We start from the raw sequence: 11,617 nt of genomic DNA, 5'->3' as shown, positions 1-11,617 counted from the left end.
GCATCATTCAGCGTTAGAGCAGCTAATAGACTGTTTACTTCAACCACGAGTTTTAGGTTTTCCTGACTTCACACAGCCTTTGATTTTGCATACAGATGCCTCCAACCGGGGTTAGGTGCTGTGTTGTACCAAAGACAAAATGGCAACTTCACGCGATAGCCTATGGCTCTCGGACTTTAACGGCAGCTGAGAAGAATGATAACTTACACTCGGGCAAGTTGGAATTTTTGGCGCTTAAGTGGGCAATCACAGACAAGTTTCGTGATTATTTGTACTAGGCACCATTCTTCACTGTGTTTAGTGACAATAATCCACTCACTTATGTACTGTCGACTGCTAAGTTAAATGCAACTGGGTGTAGGTGGGTTGCAGAACTTTCTGATTTTCATTTTACTGTTAAATATCGTCCTGGTAAAGAAAATGTTGATGCAGAGTTTATCTAGGATACCCCTTGATATGGTAACATGTATGGAAGGATGTACAAAAGAAATGTCATATGATGCTGTGAGTGCTGCCGTACAAGCAGTTGACCAACAGAACGAGTCTAGTGCAACTTGGTCTATGGGAATCTCAGCTACGTGTGCCAAGGTGTCACTAAACACACCAATAGCTCCATTGACTGTTGGACGGATCAAGCTAGATCAAGAGACTGACCCCATTATAGGACATATTATTAGATACAAACTGTCAGAGACGAAGCCGCTAGGTACTGAACTAAGAAAACATTGTCCTCAAGTTGTTTGTCTTGTGAGGGAATGGGACAAGCTACACTTTAATGACAGAGGTGTTTTGTACAGAAAAACAGCAAACAGAACCCAACTACTACTTCCTGAAAAACACAAGGGGATAGTGTTAAAAGAGCTGCATGATGAAATGGGCCACCATGGTGTAGAAAGGACTCTTTCCCTTGTAAGCGATTGTTTTTACTGGCCCTTTATGCATAAAGAAATAGAGGACTATGTACTGAGAGAGTGTGTGTGTCTAAAACACAAAAAGCCCAACCGTGACATTAGAGCCCGTCTCACTAATATTGTGACTACTCAGCCTTTTGGACTTGTCTCTGTTGACTTTTTGCATCTTGACAAATGTAAGGGTGGTTATGAATATGTGCTTGTGATAGTAGATCATTTTACACGTTTTGCTCAAGTTTATGCTACAACGCCCAAATCTGGCAAAACGGCGGCAAACAAAATCTTTAATGACTATGCCTTAAAGTTTGGGTTTCACCTTCAGATTCACCATGACCAGGGTGGTGAATTCGAAAACCAACTTTTTGCTCAACTGAAGGAATATTGTGGGGTTGCGGGTTCACGGACAACTCCCTACCACCCACAGGGAAATGGACAGGTTGAACGATTTAATCGAACACTGATCCAGATGTTAAAGACACTCACAGAGAAACAAAAGAGTAACTGGAAAGACTCACTAAGCAAACTCGTTTATGCTTACAACTGTACCAAAAGTGAGGTGACATGGTTTTCACCTTTTTACTTACTTTAGGGACGTTCACCACGTTTGCCAGTTGATATGTTGTTTAGTTTGAATCCAGACTCTCACCAGGGTGACACCAACCAGAAGGACTATGTGAAGAAGTGGAAACAGGGCATGGAGGAAGCGTATGCGATCACGCAAGAAAATAACAACAAAGCTGCTGCCAGGAGTAAGAGACTATATGACAGTAAACTGAAGTATTCTACCCTGTTGCCCGGTGATCGTGTTCTGGTTCGAAACTTAACCCCACGCGGAGGTTCAGGCAGACTGAGAAACCACTGGGAGGATGTTGTTCATACAGTGGTTCGTCAAGTCAGCAAAGACATTCCAGTTTATGAACTGAAACCTGAGAGGGGGAAGGGCAGACCTCGGATACTCCACCGCAATCTTTTGCTGCCATGTGATCAGTTGCCATTAGAGACTTCACTACAGCCCCAGTCAAAGAAAAAGTCCACTCGGCAACGATCGAACAAGACGCCAGAGATGGATTCAGAAGAGGATGATGAGGAGGATGAGTATTATCCAGCGTTGCATCGCCAGAGCGCCCGACCAGACTCGCCAGAACTGCGGGATGTGAGCTTCCTGAAGACAACTTATCATGATGACAACCAACCACGGAATGCACTGCCAGGAATTGATCCACCTGTGATAGTGTGACCCCTTTGCCCCATCCACCCCCTCAGTAATTCTGATATTGGGGAAAATCAACGACCACGACGAGACCCAAGGTATTCACGTATGATAGCCTTGGTTCACCATCTTGTTACAATGTAGGGACAGTACCATGTTATAATGTAGGGACAGTACCATGTTATGGTGACCAGACAATGCCTTGGATGCATGGTGCACACCCTTATTATGTTCCGGAGTACTACAGAGATGGTTAATCGACACTTCTGTGAACTGTTATTACAATGTAAACAGAATGTATGAAAAGAGTTCCAGTCTGTAAAATATTCATTATTATAGTTCATATTTAGATGCAGTTCATAATACCATGGGTAATTGTTTTGGGTATGTCGTCCAGCGCATTTATGTATTTACTAGTACATATGTTGGGGACAACGTCTATTTTGAGGGGGAGTATGTGACAGGTTGTAAAGTATTTTATTTCGGATCTTATTTCGGATTTTGGTTACATTCGCATAGTTACATTGGTTTACAAATGATACATATCGAAAATGTTTATTTAAACAAGGAACGCCTGCTTCGGTTATTGTTTCGTGTCGGACCGATTTAGATCGTTGGACAGGAAGTTGTGCGTTTACATTTGCATTACATCTGGGCATTCGAAGTAAACCACTGTTGAGTCAAGACGTATTCCACCGCTTGTCTTGTGGGTTTTTTTCTGGATCCCACAACATTGTATCTCCCTTACCATAGTGGAGAGCGCAACAGGTGCGCAACCCCACTGTTGATGCGCACTCAGAGGTGCAGCGCTATGTGTCAGAGGGACACGCTGCACGCACGGAAGACTCACTCTTATACTGGAAGTCCTTGGGGGCAGCGTTCCCTCACTTATTTATATTGGCCACACAGGTGTTGTGCACACCGGCCTCTTCAGTGCCTTGTGAGAGGATCTTCTTAAAGGTGGGGGAAATTGCCTCAAAAAAGAAATAAACTGAATAAGAAAACGCTGGAGAAACTAGTTTTTAATAAAAATATTTAATTACAATGAGTCTATTGCCATTCACAACACTTTTACTTAGACAGTCAGACAGATGTTCACTTAAAGGACAACCGACACCATATTTTTGTTTCCTAACTGACATCAGAAAAAGGTTTTAGCGCATCTAAAATACCCATAACATGCAGGCTGATATTTTTAGTAAAATGCAAAACACCAATAAAAACGAGTTAAAGTGTCCCAAAACTACTTCAAAATGACCCCGGAAATGGTGAGTTTCAGAAGGTCCCACCCCTTGTTCGTGACGTCACGCCAGGACGTCTTGCCTTGCTCTAGAATCAAAACAATGGCTTCAGATTCGGAGAAGATACTTTCTTGTTACTCGTCCAGTTATGAATATGATTCAAATAGTTCTGAAGAGGAAAGCATAAATGTTTGCAATCGATGAGAGAAGTCCGTCAGGACTCCACTGTAGCGTCCCAAAAAATGCACAAGATGGCGCCCACGCTCCGTTGGAAATGGGCTGATTTGTCTGCTGGGAATTTGTGTCAACTAGCATCAAATAGTAGTCTTGGCGCAACACACGATTCACCGTCGCGTGATTTATGTGTTTTCCTTCTAATTTCGCCATCAACACGGATAAACACAAAGTTTTCAGACCAAATAAAGTACCCAAAATGCATTGTGTCAAATTTTCGGTCAGTGATTATACCTACCGTGACTTCATGGTAGGTGTCACGGTAGGTATCCAACTCACCAAGTCAAAAACAAGACTTCCTGAATATTCAGTGCGAGTCTTAAAAACGTAAACTATAGCTATATGCGGTGGAATCTTTGTAAAATACGCTCAGTAGAAGTAATTGTAAGTGATTTTACAAATCATGGACACACCTTGTCCGGGGGCGTCGGTTGTCCTTAAAGCAGGGGTTTAAAACTCATTTTTTGCTGCGGGCTACATTGTTGTTACGGTTTCCTCTCAAGGGCCGTTATGAATTTGAGGATTTGAGATTAGAATGTTTCATCTCCTCCACACATTACATAAAGAGCACAAAACTAATTAATGAATAACTAGTTTTGAAATCTGAAATCAATAATGACTGTTACTGTGCTTTACATACGACAATTTGCAATTTTGGTTCAGATTTAGCAAGCATCATGGCATTTGACATGCTTGATTTGCTTTCGCAGGCTGAATAAAATGATGTGGCGGGCTAGATTTTGTCCTTGGGCCTTGACTTTGACACCATGCTTTAAAGACAATAAAGACTGAGTGGTCCCCCAACGACAGGTCTGTGCATTGGTTAGGGCCCCCTCTGACAATTCTGAGAGTAGGTACTTAAATTTATTTTTCATCAATATGGATTTGCATTTGATAATAAATTTGGGTTTTCCCAATAAAATGTTCCTTATCTGTGGACTATTTTCATTAAGTATTAATTTGTAATTATTTCATAAACGCCTGTACATGACATAATGGGTTTATTTTGATCGTTCGTCCCTGGTTCATTGCTTCTACGGGCGTTGATGGCAGATGATGGTTAAATCAGCAGGAAGCCAGGTGTGGGACAGAATAAGTTAGTTTAACCTTGATGACAGCAGAGACATCGTGGTGTCGGCTGAGGAGGAATCATGAAGAGAGAGAGAGATAGACGGAATGGGAGAGCAATTATATGGCGCATAGTGTGCGACGCGATAGAATGTGACGTAATGTAGTAGCGACATCATGTAAGGGAAGGCAGGATATGACGTATCAGGAAGTCCAAAACGTAAACAAAGATTGGAAAGCGATGTTTAAACATGTTCGTTCAGGCAACCCAAGGGGACAAAATTATAAACCCCGCCCCTCTCGAAGAGATCATGGGGAAAAGGTGATGTAAGAGAAACATAGCGTTAGAATGCAGGGTATTTCAGGAGCAATCATAATTTTTGTTCAATGCCAATTTGTGTATGTCTCATCAGTGAAGAGTCGATGATGGTATTCACACAATACAATATGCGGAGACACTCAATCCCGTTTCGAGGACAAATGCGGGCAAACTGTCAAAACTAGAAAGTGGAATGTTTGCTCAGGAAAATACATTTGTCGCCAAGCTCAGCTGGACCACTCAACTTTTCGAGCTAGCTTTTGTGTTGCAGAACTGATGGCAAGCAGCGGTAAATCTCATAATGGAGAGTAGGTCATGCAGCGCATGAATGATATGGCGAGGGGATGTGTGTCCTGTAGTGATGTGTCGTTCGCGAGCGAGCCGATTCTTAGAGCCGTAGCTCTGAAGCGAACGAAGAGAGCCGTTGCCTAACAAGGAGCCGGAAATGGGAGCCGACTTTCCCCCCAATATTTTTAGCTATTTTCAATTGTGGATACCAAATGATTTAGAAAATATTCTCATGCTCTCAACCCAATGGGTGCAATTCCAAACAGGAAAGGTCTCAATTGTTGGGCTATTACAGGCTTTCCGATTCTTATTCTGAAAAGACTTTCTCAAAGAATCATACCAGATTCATATATAATAATAATAATAATATATTTCATTTATAAGCGCCTTTCAAAACTCTCAACGAACCCTTATAACAAAGAATGTGCTGGAGTCTAAGAACGGGTAAAAAAGCCACAGCTGTTTGTCTAACAACTGACTGCTGGACATCCCCAACCACAACATACTATATGTCAGTTACGTGCCACTTTATTGAAAATTTCAAAGTGGGGACCCGTCTGCTGGATTGTTTTGAGTTCAATGAAATACACATTTCTGAGAATTTAGCAGAGGATCTGGGGAGGTACTGCAGGACGCATGCACTGTTTTGGAGCCATTTGAACAGGTCCCTGGAGATCAGTGTAGACAGGTACAGTGAACAAATGTTTGCGCATTATGCTGTTACTATTATTCAATTACAGGATTATCATTTTTTTTTAGTTTGGATTATAGCATTATTCATATGAAAAGCAAATTAGTGACAGCTGATCAGCCTAACTGTGCACATATAAAGCCATATAGATAAAAATATTTGATATATCGTTTTTTTACATAATTTTACATGATTTTTGGTAGTTAATTAATTCAAACAAAAAAAATTGAGGAGCCTTTTGGGAGCCAAATGAGCCGGATCTTTTTAGTGAGCCGAACCAAAAGAACCGGCTCTCTGAAAAGAGGTGGAATTCCCATCACTACTGTCCGGAGGAGAAAACGTATTCAATAGCGTGACTTCTGTGTGGGGGAGGGGGGATATAGTTATTCTTTGAAGTTGCATACATGCTAATATCTCTGTGTACAGTTTTTCTGAAATATTATCTGTGCATGTAATGCAATAAAATCATTCTCATCATTCTATCTGATAATCTTAGAAGTAAAAAGATTATCAGATAGAATGATGAGTCTGAAGCTAGAAATTGAAGGTGTGATGTTCAATGTTGTTTGTGGGTACGCCCCACAAGTAGAATGTGAGCTGGCGGAGAAGGATAAATTTTGGTTGGACTTTGATGAAGTCATACAGAACATCCCGAGAAGTGAGAGGGTTGTAATTGGTGGAGACTTCAATGGACATGTTGGCGCAGGAAACAAAGATGATGAGGAGGTGATGGGCAGGTTTGGACTCCAGATGAGGAACGCTGAAGGACAGATGGTGGTTGACTTTGCTAAAAGAATGGAAATGGATATTGTGAATACTTTCTTTCAGAAGAGACAGGAACATAGGGTGACCTATAAGAGTGGAGGCAGAAGTACACAGGTAGTCTACATTTTGTGTCAACGGCACCATCTAAAGGAAATCAGTGACTGCAAAGTAGTGGTTGGTGAGAGTGTAGCCAGACAGCATAGGTTGGTGGTGTGTAGGATGACGCTGGCAGTGAGGAAGATGAAGAAACCAAAGGCTGAAGTGAGGACAAAATGGTGGATGTTGAAAAAGGAAGACTGTTGCATGATATTTAGGAAGGGGGTTAGACAAGCACTGGGTGGGCAAGTGGTCCTTCCAGATGACTGGCAAACTACAGCGAACATAATCAGAGACACAGGTCGGAAAGTACTTTGTGTATCGAGTGGAAGAAAGGTAGATAAGGAGACTTGGTGGTGGAATGGGGAGGTGCAGGAGTGTATACAGAGAAAGAGGTTAGCAAAGAAGAAGTGGGACAGTGACAGGACGGACGAGAGTAGACAGCAGTACAAGGAGATGCAGCGCACGGTTAAAGTAAAGGTGGCAAAGGCCAAACAAGAGGCCTATGATGATTTGTATGCTCGGCTGGACAGCAAGGAAGGTGAGACTGATCTTTACAGGCTGGCGAGACAGAGAGACAAAGATGGTAAGGACCTGCAGCAGGTTTGGGTGATTAAGGATAAAGATGGCAATGTATTAACAGGTGCCAGTAGTGTGATGGCAAGATGGAAAGAGTACTTTGAAGAATTGATGAATGAGGAAAATGAGAAGGAACAAAGAGTAGAAGACGTGACTGTTGTGGACCAAGACGTAGCAAGCATTAGCAAGGATGAAGTGAGGAGGGCGCTGAAGAGGATGAAGGGGGGGGAGGCACTTGGGCCTGATGATTTACCAATCAAGGTATGGAAGTGTCTTGGAGAGGTGGCGGTGGTGTTCCTGACTGGGTTATTCAACAAGATCTTAGATGGTGAACAGATGCCTAAAGAATGGAGACGAAGTGTACTCTTGCCCATTTTTAAGAACAAAGGAGATGTGCAGAGTTGTACTAATTACAGAGGAATAAAGTTGATGAGCCATACAATGAAACTCTGGGAAAGAGTAGTTGAAGCTAGACTAAGAGCAGAAGTGAACATTTGTGAGCAGCAGTATGGCTTCATGCCAAAAAAGAGTACGACAGATGCAGTGTTTGCTTTAAGAATGCTGATAGAGAAGTACAGAGAAGGTCAGAAGGAATTGCATTGTGTCTTTGTAGATCTGGAGAAAGCGTATGACAGGGTGCCCAGAGAAGAGCTGTGGCATTGCATGAGGAAGTCTGGAGTGACGCAAAAGTATGTCAGAGCGGTACAAGACATGTATCATGACTGTAAGAGAGTTGTGAGGTGCGCTGTCGGTATGACTGAGGAATTCAAGGTGGAGGTGGGACTCCACCAGGGGTCAGCTCTGAGCCCATTCTTGTTTGCTATGGTGATGGTAATTTTTTTCCGCCGTCCTAACTGTCCGTTGAAGTCGGATTTTGTCCATTTTTGTGGTGGCCCCGAACTAAACAGTGATGGAAGAACACAGGATGGATTCAATGACAGCCGTGTAGAAATGTTGCAGCACCTCCTGTGGCAGGCCATGCTTCTTTAGCCGCCTCAGGAAGTACATTCTCTGTTGGGCCTTTTTTAGGATAGAGTTGGTGTTGACCTCCCACTTCATGTCCTGGGAGACTGTGATTCCCAGGAACTTGAAGGTCTCAACGGTTGACACCAGGCAGTTGGATAGTGTGAGGGGTAGCTGTGGTGATGGATGTTTCCTGAAGTCCATGATCATCTCTACTGTCTTGAGCGTGTTGAGCTCCAGGTTGTGACGGCTGCAACAGAGCACCAGCTGCTCCACTTGTTGTCGGTACACAGACTCGTCACCGTCTTTGATGGGACCGATGACAGTCTGCAAACTTTATGAATTTGACAGCTGGGTGCGTTGAGGTGCAGTCGTTCGTGTAGAGAGAGAAGAGCAATGCGGGGCTCCAGTGCTCTTGGTTCGTGTTGAGGATGATATTTTCCCCAGTCTGACCTGTTGTGTCCGTCCTGTCAGGAAGGCGAGGACCCAATGGCAGATCGTAGGGGACACTCCAAGCTGGAGAAGTGTGGGGATGAGGAGTTCGGGGATGATGGTATTGAACGCAGAGCTGTAGTCCACAAACAGGATCCTTGCGTAGGTTCCTGTGTTGTCGAGGTGGTCGAGTATGTGGTGCAGTCCGATGTTGACTGCATCCTCCACAGACCTGTTTGCCCGGTAGGCAAACTGAAGAGGATCTAGCAGAGGTCCGGTGATGTTCTTTAGGTGGTTCAGCACGAGGCGTTCAAAGGACTTCATGACCACAGACATCAGAGCAACAGGTCTGTAGTCGTTCAATCCCGAGTGTGCTGGTTTCTTTGGAACTGGGACGATAGTAGACTGTTTGAAGCAGGATGGGACTTCACACTGCTCCAGGGATCTGTTGAAGATTCGTGTGAAGACTGGAGCCAGCTGGTCAGCGCAGACTTTCAGGCAGGAGGGGGACATTTTGTCAGGTCCCGCAGCTTTCTTGATCTAATTCTGCTTGAAGAGCCGTCTCACGTCCAGTTCGTGGATCTGTAGGGCAGAGGGCGGGGATACGGTAGTTTCTAGTAATAGTGGGCATATGAGGGAAATGGGGGTTCCCTTTTCAAAACGGCAAAAGAATGTATTAAGGTCATCAGCCAGACCATTGTTGTACACTGCTTGGGGTGATGGTAAACGATAATTTGTTATTGCTTTCAGGCCATTCCACACCAATGCAGAGTCGTTCGCGGAGAATTGTTTGTTAAGCCTCTTCGCATAACTCTTCTTTGCAATGTTAATTTCCTTTGTCAATCTGTTTCGGGCAAGTTTGTAAAGCGCTCGATCGCCGCTTCTAAATGCGGACTCTTTCTCTTTCCTAAACTGCCTGAGTTTGGGAGTGAACCATGGCTTGTTGTTGTTGAATGAGCGGAAGGACTTTGTTGGCACACACATGTCCTCACAGAAACTAATGTATGATGTTACAGTGTCTGTGTATTCCTCCAATGTGCCCGTTGAAGTTTCAAAGACGTTCCAAACAGTGCAGTCTAAGCATTCTTGTAGCGCTAACTTTGCTTCATCAGTCCATTTTTTAACTGTCTTGACTACCGGTTTTAGACATTTGAGTTTCTGTCTGTATGTGGGAATTAAGTGGATTAAATAGTGGTCAGAAAGACACAATGCTGCATGCGCAACAGACCGGTATGCACCTTTGAGTGGTGTGTAAGAGTGATCTAGAATGTTTCCTTCTCTGGTGAAACAGTCAATATGCTGCTTATATTTGGGATGTTCACGGTTTAGACGCGTTTGATTAAAATCGCCCAAAATTATCAGGGTGACTCTGGATATTTTAGTTCGAGTTGGTTTACATGGTCCACTAGCGTTTGTATCACGCGTCAGCATTAGCTTGTGGCGTGAAGTACACGGCGACGAGAATAAAGGAAGCGAAATCACGTGGCGAGTAGAATGGCTTGTAGTTGAAAGACCTGGCGATTCCAAGCCAGGGCTGCAGTGTGCGTCGAGCATTGTGACATCGGTGCACAATTCTTCGTTGATGTAGAAGCATATTCCACCACCTTTGGATTACCCCGATTGCTCCGTGTCGCGGTCGGCTCTGAGGAGACTGAATCCGGGTAGGTGTAGCGCGGAATCTGGGTGGCGGTCACTGAGCCAAGTCTCAGTGAAGCACAGCGCAGCAGAGCGTGCAAATGCTTTATTGGTTTTTGTGAGAAGAAGTTCGTCCATCTTGTTTGGTCGTTAGCGTAGATTAGCTAGGTGGATCGATGGGAGCTGCGTTCGAAATCCACGCTGCCGTAGCTTGACGAGCATGCCGGCTCGCTTACCCCTCCTACGTCGGCGTCTCAAAGCTCCGTACAGAGCTGCTACGACGCTTGCGAGCAGCCCCGAAAAACCTGGTAGATTTTGGTGTGCCAAGAGTGGATTCACCAATCCTCAGTAACTCTTCCCTCGTGTAACTGAGTCGCGTAGGGTCGCAAAAAACAAATGAAAATGACAAAACCAGGAACAATACTAGGGAGCGTGTGACCGAGGCTGCCATTCGCGGCTCCATCGTTGGATCAAGCAGACAACATTGTCACAACCATCACACAAAATTCAAAAATTTTACCCCGCCCACTTCAAAACTGAGCTGTACTCCTGGTAAATCCACAAGTGTTCACATCATCTTCTTTTCCTTTCAGCTTTTCCCTTAAAGGACAACCGACGCCTCGGGACAAGTTGTGTCCATAATTTGTAAAATCACTTCAAATGATTTCTCCTGGGCGTATTTTACAAAGATTCCACAGCATACAGCTATATTTTCTGTTTAAAGACTGGCGCTGACTATTCAGGAAGTATTGTTTTTGAGTTGGTGACGATACCTACCGTGACGTCACGGTAGGTATAGTAGTTTTTGTACACCAAGTAATTTTTATTGGTGTTTTTCAGATGACTAAAAATATCAGCCTGCACATTTTGGGTATTTTAGATGCTATGAAACGTTTTTCTGATGTCAGTTAGGAAACAAAAAATGGTGTGTCATGATGCTAAAAGAAATGTTAAATAATTTTGTGTTTCATGGATTTTGGAACAGTTGAGTTGGGCGACCACTAATTGACTCTGAGAAGGTGATTGCAACCACCTGGGAATGGCCAATTGCCGCTGGGACCTGATTGGCCAGAAGCTCAGGTGAAGCACCTTTAAAGCCAGACTGAGCGAGTCACTTCGAGGAGGAAGAAGAGGGACAAAGGACAACCTGGAGAGCAGTGTTACCTGGGGTCTGCCGAAAACTGA

The sequence above is a fragment of the Hippocampus bargibanti genome, linkage group LG09, assembly GCF_051943395.1.
Source record: "Hippocampus bargibanti isolate YZ-2025 linkage group LG09, ASM5194339v1, whole genome shotgun sequence".
NCBI classification, from domain to species: Eukaryota; Metazoa; Chordata; class Actinopteri; order Syngnathiformes; family Syngnathidae; genus Hippocampus; species Hippocampus bargibanti.
The sequence above is the reverse complement of the archived record's forward strand: the minus strand, read 5'-3'. Positions refer to the sequence as shown.